Source organism: Oryzias latipes, chromosome 7, assembly GCF_053564925.1.
Source record: "Oryzias latipes strain Hd-rR chromosome 7, Olatipes_Hd-rR_3.1".
Taxonomy (NCBI): Eukaryota; Metazoa; Chordata; class Actinopteri; order Beloniformes; family Adrianichthyidae; genus Oryzias; species Oryzias latipes.
In genome coordinates, this window is record NC_136243.1 from 9,239,269 (window position 1) to 9,249,350 (window position 10,082).

A 10,082-nucleotide genomic window follows, 5' to 3' on the forward strand; every position below is an offset into this window, starting at 1 on the left:
GAGATTTGTCTTCGCAGACAAACGCCACTTTACCCGTCCTACTGGTTCCTGGTGTGGCTCAACATCTGTGGCTCCAAGCAGTCCCCTTCACTGATGCACAGATTGTGCAGAATTGAACTGCAGGCAATGATTTTCATTGCAAAGGTTGGTTTTACTTCCAGCGCCCCCAGAAATATTGCTCTCCTCCTCATCTTCATAATGCCAAATCTTCTCTCCACCACAGAGCATGCATTGGCGTGGTGCTGGTTGTAACGGGCCTGAACCGCATTCCTCATGGGTTCCCTGTAGGGTGTCAGCAGCGTGATGGGATGAAGAATGCAGGGATACCCACCATCACCCAAAAAGATCCTTCAGGTGGGTAATGTTTTATTTACATAAATTGGGCTTTTACGTAGAACCTGTGAACTGTGGACTGATCCTTGATTCCCAACAAAAATATCTCTAAATTTGGCATTGGTCACATACAGCCTGCAGTTGAATGGAATAAAAAAGCTTCCTGTTAAAATAACAAGCTGCATTTTCTTTTAGGGCCTTTATTCTTATGTGGCAGCCATCAGTGTTCCCTACGACCTTTTGGAAGGTGGAAGACCAAGCGAGCTGCTAAAAAACCAGAGGTGACTAATGGCAGTTCATTCCCACTGGATGCTGGGTGACCCTGCTCATCAGCTGGAGGATGCGGTCTGCCGTCCTGTGGACAACGTCGCTCACAGTGGACCGTGGCATGTCAAAGGCCCTGGTTACCACACTGTAAGATGTGCCACACGCCAGCCAGAAAAGAAACACCAGGACCTCAGTCTCCTGTGCCCCCCCACCCCCCCAGTGTGTGAGGAACCCGAAGCTGCTCCACGAGATGCTCAATGGTCCTGCGGGTCAACCGATCTGCAGGTCTGCCGGTCTGGTCTTGCGTGGGACTGAGCGTCAGCGTGAAGGGCCACGACAGACACCTTTATGTTGGCAAAGCAGTAGAGACGCGGAAGACCCTGTAAAATAGAAAAATAATTATTTCATTGAAAAAATTAAATATGATTTTTTTGAATGTTTCATTTTATTCTGATGTCTTAAATTTTAGTTTATGACGTATTTATAAATGCTGGAAAATCTCGTGGTTTTTTTTTGGTTGGGTTTTTGGATTTTTATATAAATATTTAAAAATTAAAGTATTTTTGTTTAAAACAAGTGATATGGTTTGACTCTGAATAAAAAATACTAAACTTTGATCTCACAAGTGTTTCATGTAGTTAGACCATACAGTTCATAGTCCAGTGTTGAAAAATAATGTTTAAAAGTCTTACCCAGCAGACTGTGTAACCGTGAGCACAATTAGTAACAAATGCTTAAATTGAATAATAAAAAAACTTTAAGTTTAACTCACAAGTTGTTCATGTCTGGTCAGGGGCATACAGAGTAAATCTTCTGAGACGTCTGCTTCTCCTCCTTACTGTCCTGTGATGCTGCATATCTGCTCGTTTTTGGTTTGATCTCACGAAAAACGGTTGAATTATTGCCAGGAACACGGACAGATTCATATATAAAGCTATTTTCAGTAACGTAGAGGATAAAACTACAGAAAAAAAATGCTTCCTCGCAAGAGCCCGTAAATCGTTAAGCGGCACAAAAATAAATATTGCCATGGACTAATGACTTGAGGGTTTATCAACAAATACATCAAATCTACACCAATTTGTTTGTAATTTTATTATTTATAAATCAGCCATCTTTTCCATGATCAGAACACAGCAGATTCATAAATAGTCTTCATAAAATGTTTATATTTATTAAATCTTTACTTTGACAAATGGGTGTCATTCTCGGCGTTAAATAGAAGTAGTTCCCCTCCAGACCAGGTGGTGGCGGTAATGCGCCACTTTGCTTTCGTGCCGAGCGCCATTTGAAAACACCCGAAAGAGAAAACTAGTGAGCACGGGTGTCCGAATAGACCTTTTTCACACTTCCGCATTTTTCGACCGGAAATACGTCAATGACGTGTAAAACAACTTCCTGTTAGCGTAGCAGCAGATATGAAGAATGGCAGAGTCGAAGAGTTGCAGTCTCTGTTGCGTTCCAGGCTGTTCGTCTTCCAACCAAAAACAGCCTTACCTTTCATTTCATTATTTTCCTGTGGATCCAAACCTGAAACCCAAATGGATATAGGCGATCCGAAGAGATGAAGGGCATAGTTTTAATGTAAACACAGGTAGCACCCTCTGCTGCCGGCACTTACTAACTTCGCTCCGGGATTGTGGTGCGGCTGCGTCGTTCGTCGCCTGAAGAGTGGTGTTGCCCCGAGTATTTTCCCTTGGAACAACTTTACTGATCCTTTGAGAAGGGAGTCAGAATATGACAGAACCTCAAACGTCAGGCTATGCAGCTAAGCTGTGAAGATACTAGCGACATGGTGGCTAAGCTAAGACAGTAAAGATGGATCACGACTACGTGACACACCCACCTGCAGGTAAGGTTGTTCATAATGTGTTTGGTTAACGTTAGTCAACTATGTGTACCGTTATTGGATACATGCATTTCTACCTGAACAAATTAATATTTATAATAAAAGATGTTCATGCTCTCACCTATTTTAATTACATGTATTTAATCACTTTTGAGCATTTTGTCATTTTGTAATTTCCTTAACAAAAATAAATGAAATGTATTTGTAATTAAATACTTAACATACTTTTCAAAACATGATTACTGTGTTGTGTTGAAAGGTAGCATTAATATATTAAGACTGATTTTTAATTTCTTTATCTTCACAGGTGCTCTGGATGAGGCTTTGGATTACATCCATGACTTAGAAGCCAAGTTCCTTTGCTGGAGCCAGGAGACGATGTCATGGCGGACAAAAGTTCCTCGTTCAAGACCTCCTAACTGACATTGGATCTAAGATCATCATTCCACCTTTTAAGCTTTCAACTCAATTCAGCAAGGAGGAAACAGAACAAACCGCAGCCATGGCCCGCCTCAGAATTATGGTGGAAAGAGTGATCAGTAGGATAAAGTCCTTTCACATCAGGAACTCTCTGTGCCGCTCACACTGATGGGCAGTGTGAATCAGATCTGGCTTAACCGCCGTGTTTTGGCAAATTATCATGGACTTTTTTGTTTTGAAGAGTGAATTAATGTTTGGTATGTAAATAATGTATAATGTGCAAATAGTATGGAAAAATTTAGTGTTTCCACATATTCTTAAAATCTAATTAAATATAATTGTTATATTCGTAATGTTTTTCTGTTGAAATGTGACTGACTACACAAAAAAATTAGATGAACAAATAAAACAATTTTGGTCAAAATTGTGCCTCGTTTAATTTTTTGGTATGCAAATAACATCAAACATTTACAATAAAAAATAACATTACAGATCAACAGTAAGACAGAAGGCTGAACTGATTGTTAAAGACAAGATAAGTGTAATTTAAGGTATGCATTCATGCATTTGCCACAATATATATCCAAGTTCTAGTTCATTCCATCTCAGAAACCCATCCAACACAACCATGAGAGGTTGGGGCTGCACCTGGCATAATCTGCTTCCAGATGCCATCATATGGATCTGGCTGTGGTCCTACACAAGAGAAACACAACACACAAAAGTTAGACATAAGTGCATAACTACATTTCAATTTAATTCATTATATCTGCTGTAACCATAATTTGGTTAGTCATAAGATTAAAAAAAAAAAAAACTTAACTTGCTCACAAAGCAACAAAAAGTTAATCACCTGTATGCCTTTTACAGTGTGGACCTCTGACCGTCCCTGCCAACTGTTTTGGGTTTTTGCACCACCAGCTCACTAACCGGTTCAGGATGGATTCCCTTATAAGTAAAAGGCAGAAAGCAATTAAAGTCTGTAGTAACTACTTGGGGTGTTTTTATAATAATTTAGAGTTGTTATGGATACACATACGTTCTTAAAAAATAATGACAATATGATCACAAACCCACCTGTGCCATCTTTGCAAGCCACTCGTGCAGGCCAGGGGGGTGGAGCAGCCTGCAGACCCAGCTGTGAATAATGTGCGGTCTGGAACAGGATGGCAACTATGTGATTGCAAAATCCTTTAGCAGCCACACAACTGCAGACGAAAGCTTTCAGGTTGGCACTTTCTGCGTCCAGTGATATCTAGACACAATAAATTATATAGGTTAAAATTAGGACATACTTATGTTGCTACATCAATGTTCAGAATGACATGAAACTATAACTGTCAATAGGGTGACCAGATTTGAGTTTGTAAAAAAGAGGAGTGAAGTGAGTTTGTGAGATATTTCATCGAGAGTAATTGGTGTTCAGAGCTGCATACATGAAGCAAATATAATTACATTTCATCTATGTTCAATGTTATTTTATTATATAAGTATCAAAAGAGAGGACATGTCCAGGAAAAGAGGACTTCTGCTCACCATACTTTCAGAAAAATAATACTAGTAAGTGAAGAAAGTGCCGCAACCGCAGCAAAATGAACACGCATACGGGCAACTTAACATTTCTTATTTACAGCTTCACCAAATTTTTGGGTGTTATGTTAATCTCATGCCTTTTCACTTAAACATACACACAACATATTCACTGCGATGCCTTATATTACAAATTAATAACACCAGGATTTACAGTTGACGTAAACACACAGAGTTACCGGTGATGCGGCTATGGCTAAAGCTAGCTGAAGCTTACCTTGGTAATGGTGGATAAACTCTTCGTGGACGAATTTATATCCCATGTCCAATTTGTTTCCTTTAGTGGACGATTGCATCTTCACACTCTTCATCACATCGGTGCTGGTGAACTTCGGAACACAACTCAGGCTCTTCGAAAACACTCTAGGCTCTGCCATTCCTCCGCCAGCGAAGCACAAACCGGAACTAGGTTTACACGTTGATGACGTACTTCCGGTTTTTGCGAAAAAGGTCTATTGCTTTGAAAATTCAGAGAACTATATAGAGAACTATATAGTGCCGCACTATATAGGGTTTTAGTAGTTAGGGGTTAGGGCAGTAATTCGGACACAGCCCATGAGCCAGGTAGCTGTTAGCAGAATTCAGTTGCATGCCGTTTGGCTGAATGAGTGTGTATCGAAATTAACGGGTTCCCAATGTGAGCAGGAAGGAGAGGACGTGGATGACGCAGTCAGTTAAATTATTACTCAGCTCTTGTTGGAATATTAATCTTTAGTATAAACTGATTCATTGCAATGTATTAATATTTAAGAAATTATTTGCTTTTGATGCAAATGTAAGTCATACAATTTTGAATACAAAAAACATATAAAAGCAAGATATTCTAATGAAGGTCAAAATTAATTTAAGTTGCACACAACTGAAATGTAATGTATTTAATGTGTTTATTGTGAACCCAGAAGTTACACCAGAAGGATGCTCTGTCCAGATGTTTGAGTATTTGTTGGTGTAAGTGTCATTGAAAGAGGAATGTTGAGACAAAGAATTACCAGTTAAATGCTGTTGGATAAACGATGAAATATTCAGTTTTATCATCATAAATCTGACTTCAGAGGAGTCACATTCTCACCAGCATCAACCTTACTGCCTGTCACTGAGTAGCTGTGTCAGAGAGAGGCAGAGAAAAGAGTGAGATGAAGAGAGAGAGAGAGCGTGTGTACGTAATGAGAGAGAGGAGCCTGTGTGTGTGGAGGGGGTATCTGACCTCTAGGGTTGTCTCTGTGTTAACTCTGGCTAAGCTGCATTGATGTGTGTATTGAGGGTGGACACTTTCCTTGAAATAATCACAATTACAATACTGCTGTTCTGTTGTGGGGAGAGGACTGTGTTATGGACAATAATACAGCTTTAATTGCGTGTGGGTGTGTGTGTGTGCGTCTTGGCAGGTCAGTGTGGTGTGGCTCTTTGACTCTCACAGTGAAAAAATTCGGCTCTTGGTGTCAAACTTGTTCGCCACCCCTGGTCTATGGCGTTCCCAAACTCTACGGCTGTAATTTACTTTCAGCCTCCAGGTGGCGCTGTTAGCACTCTCTCTGCCCACGGCTGAGGGGGAAACAACCCAGGAGTGAGTCAGCGCTTGGCTTTCAACTCGGACTCAACGTGGCTATTTTTAAAACATAATTAGTGTTACAAATTCCCAAGAGCCTTCACGGTCTCCTCCATTTCTTTCAATGGCCTTTTTCAGTTTTCAAGATGGAGCAACAACAGGAGTGGAAGAAGGACAAGAGGCATTTTTAAAAAATATGGAAGGAGGATTTTTTTGGGGGGCAGAAATCTCTTCTAAGGCTGTTTGTCTTGTTTGCCAGCAATCTGTGGCTGTACTGAAAGAGGACAATGCACGTTGCCACTACGAGACTAAACATGCAGTCTTCTCCAAATATAAAGGTAAGGCGCAAAAGAAAAAATCTATCAAGCTTCTAACTAAACTTTGGTCACAGCAAGCCACCCTCATGAGGCCCTCGACAGCGCAGGACTGCGCCACACAGGCCAGCTACAAAGTTTCGGTGCTAATTTCCAAGAGTGGGGGATCGTTTTCAATGGAGGATTTTGTTAAGGACTGCCTGTTCACAGATCCTTCAATAATAATGGTTTGAATGTGTTAGAACTGTTAATATGTTAGCGACCACAAGGGGGCGCATGTAGGCTTTAATTGACTGTTTAGCACAGTGCTTCTCAAATAGTGGGGTGCGCCCCCCTGGGGGGGCGCGGTGCGATGCCAGGGGGGCGCACGGTAGTGGCCGTTTTAGGCACAGGCAATAATACGGGCAATTGTCTGGTGCGCAAATTTAACGTGGGTGCGGCGGTGACAGCAGCTCAGTGCTTGAAAAAAAATCTGCACCTCTATTCGGTTCCTATTCTCTGTTAAATCAAAGAGTTTACAGCCTGAAACCTGTGAATCACCGTATCTGCAGCCGCGCGCTCCCGTCTCCTGTCACAGGCGGCTGCGTGTGTGAGAACGAAAGGGGAGGGGTGGTGTGGGCTCTCTCTGCCAGGAACGGGGCACGCAGAGGAGAGCTGCAAGCGCTTTCTGTTGCCCAACACCAGGATCATGTGCCTTTAGATTCCTCAGTTCATGCTAATAATGTCATTCTTTATTAACTATTGTAGACATCTTTAAGACGTGCCTTTATTTTCCATAAATGTAATCTTTGTCTGCCTTGTTACCTTCAGCGTGAGGCTTCGGACCGTAGTCGGAAACCGCTGTTATGATCTCCAGTCCGGTTGGGACTTAAATGGTAACAGATTTAGCGGGACACCGTTGCTTTAGAACAGGCCTTTTAGCCGTTTATTTCTTTGGTCAGATCAACCCTTACAGCACAACGTCTCCGAACACCTTCTCATTCAAACTGAAAAACATGCAGGCAAACAGCCCCTCACCTTTTGCTCTCCCGCGCGTCTTCCCCTGCGCCCCAAGGCGACGCCCCCTTCCGTCGCTGCGTCATCTCCCTGACAACTGCAGTCACACCAAAGAAACATAGCAACGGGGGGGGGGGGGGGGGGGACAAGCTAAGCTGATAACACTACCCCCACTCTGGATGACAGTTACTCTAACTGCACTCCAGCACTCACAGTAAGAATTAACAGGTTTCTCTCAACTTAAACCCATAATAAGAGGTCAGATAACATAACAACAAACACCATAAACAGCATAACATGACTTATTTTTTTTAATATATATAGCTCGTAATAGCTCTTTCTTCAGGAAAGAATCCATTCTCCAAACATGTCTGGCGCTCTCCGTGCCCGCTGTGGTCTTCCAACTGAGGCCAGCATAGTTTCACAGGAGGTCTGAGCGTCTTCTGAAACTGTTGAAGTTCCCTCCATGCACTCTTCTGTGTCAGACGATTCATTCCACAGGGTCAGCGGCCCGTAGTCCTCACCCAAAGATTGGTGCCTTTGTTTCCTCTGTGTGCAGTTCTCCTGTGTCCGTGAGACCCAGCTGCCGTCAAGTGGAACTCTGGAGTGATATAGCTTGAGCTTGTCGTGGTGCACTATTTTTGCCTTCGACCTTGGTTCCTTTTTAATACGGTACACCAGATCGTCCAGGTGATCAACAACAAAGTAGGGACCTTCGTAAGATGGCAGGAACTTGCGGACTTTGTTCTTGACACGTTTAGTTCCTTTTAGAAGGTACCAAACTGCGTCATCGATCTTGTACTGCACTTGACAGATGTTCTTGTCATACTGTCGTTTGGCGCGCTCCACAGCCTTTCCCAAGACGCTTCGTGCTAGCTGGTGGGACAGCTCCAGTCGTTCTCTGAGCCGCTGTACGTACTCTGGGGCAGTGTCCGCAGTCTGATTCTCGGGAGGAAGTCCAACGACCAGGTCCATGGGTTCTGTAATCTCGCGGCCAAAGAGCATCATGTTTGGTGTCAGGCCTGTAGAGCTGTGCTTTGTGGCTCTGTAAGGCATGAGGGCATAGGGAATCATTATGTCCCAGTCCCAGTGACATCTTTCGGCTGTGGCAGCAAGGGTTTTCTGTAGTGTGGCATTAAATCGTTCCACTTGACCGTCAGATTGGGGCCGAAAGGGTGTGGTCCTGGTTTTGTTGATGCCCAACAGCTCACACATCCCCTGGAATACCGCAGACTCAAAGTTGGTGCCCTGGTCGCTGTGTAATTCGTAAGGTGCTCCATATCTGCAGACCCACTCAGAAACAATCTTTTCTGCTACAGTTGTGGCTTGTTCATTCGGCACCGGGTATGCTTCCACCCACTTGCTGAAGTAGTCTTGCACAACCAGGATGTATCTGTTATGCCGATCGGTCTCATTTAGAGGCCCCATCACGTCAACAGCGATTCGTTCCATGGGGCACCAAGTCGCACGGAACCCATTGGAGCCTGACGTGTCTTTTTAGGTCGAGCTCTACAAGCACAAGCAGCACATGTTTGGCAAAACAATGTGACATCATCACGCATGTTGTACCAGTAGTACCTGGTCTTGAGGCGGCCCAAAGTTCGCTCAGCTCCAAAATGACCACCGATGGGTCCTTCATGCAGGTGCTGCATCACAGTGTGGCGGTACGTCTTGGGGAGCAATGTCTATGCAAATAACATCTTCCCATCCTTACAGTAAAACTTTCTCATCAACACTCCATTCTTGAAAAACAATCTCTTCCATTGTGCCCAATATGCCTTTGTAGCTGGGCTTAAACTGGCTATTTCCACCCAAGGTGGACGGTCATCTCCTTGCTGTCTAAAAGCAAATACTGGTGCCATGTCTGAGTCTGCTTTCTGGGCTGCTTGAAGCTCCTCGTGTGTCCAACCGCTGAACACAGGCACAGGGGCTGAGGTGGTGTTATCTACCCCCACTAGGGTGTGCTGTGGGTCTACTGCAGCATCGCTCCCGTCATGCTGATCAATCATCGCCACCCCCACTGGACGAACAACACTAATTGTGGTCTCAGCAACAATATCGTCAAATTCACACTGTACCTGCTTGTCTTGGGATGTGTTGCTGTCGGTGCTGGGGTCAGGGAGTTTGCAGGCACACAGCTCACGACATGGCCTTCTGGAGAGTGCATCTGCATTATGATGAACCTTCCCTGGCTGGTGAAGTACTTGAAAGTCGTAATCTGCCAGCTTCTCCAACCACCTGGCCAGCTGTCCCTCCGGTTCTTTTAAACGGGTCAGCCACCGTAGGCTACTGTGGTCTGTTCGCAGAACAAACGATCGACCAAGAAGGTACTGTCTGAAATGGGAGGTAAACTCGACCATCGCCAGAAGTTCTCTCCTGGTTGTGCAGTAATTTTGCTCTGTTGTTGTTAACCGCCGGCTTCCATAAGCCAGCACTCTCTCTTCACCTCCCTGCACTTGGGACAACACTGCACCAACTCCCCAGTCGCTGGCATCAGTGTCAAGAAGCAGTTCCCCGCTGTCAAGAGGGTAGCCCAAAATCGGTGCGGAAGTTAGTCGCTCCTTCAGTTCTTCAAAAGCCTCTTGGCATTCAGTCGTCCAGTCGAAATGTGCATACTTTTTTAGTCAGCTCATGAAGCGGCCTTGCAATGGTAGCAAAGTCGGCAACGAAACGTGTATAATAGGACGCCAACCCCACAAACTGTCGCACTTCAGAAATATTTTTGGGGATGGGCCAGTCTTTGACCTTTTGGATCTTTTGTGGATCA

At 43.9% G+C, this 10,082-nt stretch overlaps 1 protein-coding gene and 2 long non-coding RNA genes across 3 annotated transcripts in view; 2 read left to right on the forward strand and 1 right to left on the reverse strand.

Moving 5' to 3' along the window:
* The window catches only part of LOC105357688 (uncharacterized), a 35,098-nt gene extending 27,644 nt beyond the window's left edge, over positions 1-7,454 (reverse strand). Inside the window, exon 1 of the mRNA XM_078950151.1 lies at positions 7,337-7,454. The gene's annotated coding sequence lies outside the window, so the exon portion shown is untranslated. The remainder of the gene's footprint in view (positions 1-7,336) is intronic.
* LOC144994025 (uncharacterized) lies at positions 49-746 on the forward strand. The gene is made up of 3 exons (XR_013657399.1): positions 49-144; positions 224-354; positions 529-746. It is a non-coding gene; the product is annotated as an uncharacterized LOC144994025 (long non-coding RNA).
* On the forward strand, positions 2,317-3,293 carry LOC144994023 (uncharacterized). Its single transcript, XR_013657396.1, has 2 exons — positions 2,317-2,452; positions 2,757-3,293. It is a non-coding gene; the product is annotated as an uncharacterized LOC144994023 (long non-coding RNA).
* Positions 7,455-10,082: the final 2,628 nt, after the last annotated feature.